The sequence below is a fragment of the Camelus bactrianus genome, chromosome 33 (assembly GCF_048773025.1).
Source record: "Camelus bactrianus isolate YW-2024 breed Bactrian camel chromosome 33, ASM4877302v1, whole genome shotgun sequence".
Taxonomy (NCBI): Eukaryota; Metazoa; Chordata; class Mammalia; order Artiodactyla; family Camelidae; genus Camelus; species Camelus bactrianus.
In genome coordinates, this window is record NC_133571.1 from 11,966,301 (window position 1) to 11,968,398 (window position 2,098).

General features: G+C 46.4%; 1 non-coding gene across 1 annotated transcript; it reads left to right on the top strand.

Moving 5' to 3' along the window:
* The first annotated feature begins 394 nt into the window (after positions 1–394).
* On the top strand, positions 395–467 carry TRNAA-GGC (transfer RNA alanine (anticodon GGC)). The gene has a single exon. It is a non-coding gene; the product is annotated as a tRNA-Ala (tRNA).
* The last annotated feature ends 1,631 nt before the right edge of the window (positions 468–2,098 follow it).

Below are 2,098 nucleotides of genomic sequence, written 5' to 3' on the forward strand. Positions count from 1 at the left end.
CACTGATGCCAGAATAAAATATAAGAACATGCTATGGGGAAACGGGTAAGGAGGAGGGCAGTAATCAAAGTTCTTTGGTTGCAAGTGACAAAATCCCAACTCAAATGAGCAGAACCAAAGCAGCCACTCACATCATTTGAAAAGACCTGGGTGTATCCAGGGACTCAAATGGATGTCGATAGGAAACTCTGTTCTTCTGCAATCTTTTGCCCTCTGCCTTCATGAGAGAGGTCTTAAGTTTGGAAGTGAATCTGGCTCAAGTCCCAGGCTTACTATTTACTAGCCTGAGCTGTTCTGAGCTGCAGCTTCCTCGTTTGTGGAATGAGAAGAACAATATCTACCTCACAGATGGTAGTTGAGGGTTAAGATAAATTATAATTGTATAATTGTTGGGGGAGGGTATAGCTCAGTGGTAGAGTGTGTGCTTGGCATGCACAAGGTCCTGGGTTCAAGCCCCAGTACCTCCATTAAATAAAACAAATAAACAAACAAACTTAATTACCTCCATCCCTCCCTCAAAATAAAAATAAAGTAAAAAAATAAATTAAATGGTTGGACCAAAAAAATTTTTTAAATAACTGTAATTGTTGTTGTCAAATGAAGCCTGTATCCCCTTTTCAGCTCAACTGTCTTATATTCTAATCCCCAAGGACCCATCCATCCATCCATCCATGTACCTATCCATGCACCCATCCATCGATCCATGCATCCATCCACCCATCCCACTTAATTTGTATTAAGCACCTGCTCTGTTCCAGGCAATATGCTATACACTGAGAATATTGACATTAAAAACATAGGCTCCCCTACCCTCCAGTTGCTTACAGGTGAGAGTGATGAGACAAACAAATATGAAACACAAAATGTGAGGAAGGGCATAGAAGTACAAAAAATCCCTTCCATCTGTGTAGAGCTTTTCATTCTTAAAGAACACTTATGCACCCAGTCACTCCACGAAAGTCTCGTAACAACCTCATGAGATGTATAATGACTTCATCCTACTAATGAGGAAGCTGGGGCAAGTTTTCAAAAGGATAGCTAAAATGCTCACGGTTAGCGGGAGGGAGAAACACATCCTCGTTTCTGTGATGTTACAGTCGTGTGGAACATAAATGGTTTACTGGGAGGAGGAAGGAAAGATTTGTTTTGGCATTATTTTGAAATATAGTGACCAATAAAGAAGCCATAAGCAGCTGTAAACCAAACATCAGACAACTGAGGCAAGCAGGAAGGAGCGGACGAGTGACACCAAGGACTGCCCGCGTGCACAGGGGCACAGGAGCTGGTGCACGAGCACGAGCAGTCTGTCTTCTCGTTAGAAGAGTCTAGATGAAAGCACGAGTCGTTGACTCACACCAAAGTGCTCACGTGTTTCTTTTCAGTCTTGATTGGAATTCTGCACTTTTTTTTGCAGGACCATAGAACGCTGAGACCTGTGACTCAGTGCACAGTCTGCACACTGAAACTCGTGTCTGTGGCACTTCTCAGATTCACACAGTGTCCTCGGGGACCATTAGGATGCGCTTTGGCTTCCGCCCTGTCAATACCCACACTACCTTTATTGGAGGCAAATACTGCAAGTGATTTGCCCAGGGTGACACAGCCAGCAGGCAGAAACCTGGAAGCTGAACCCAGAGATGCCACTTCTGGTGGCTTGTCAGTTACCTGGGGCTGCTCTCCGTCACACATGCCAGAGGCAGGAAAGGACTCCTGAGTCCCCCTGTGCCCCACCTGGGTCTGATCTGCCTAGAGGAATTTTCCGTCATGATCTGAACCGTTTCTTCCCCTTTCTGTCTTCCCCACCAGGAGAGAGACCTGACCGACTTCTCCAAGTCCCTTAACTCAGAGAAGTAAGGTGAGGTGTGTCTCCTCACTGCATCGGATCAGCAGGGCAGAGATTTGGGTGGGGGTTTGGATTCAGGGCTCCCAAAAGGCTGCCTGCTCCACCTGTAGGCAGAATGATGGCTGCTGGCTGAGCCAGGGCACCTGGTCTTGCCAGAATCAGAACACCTCCGACACCAGGTGAGGCTGCCACCACCTGGACTAAGGATGGGGCTTGGAGGAGCAGATTAGCACAGTGCTTTGGAGCCAATTACCT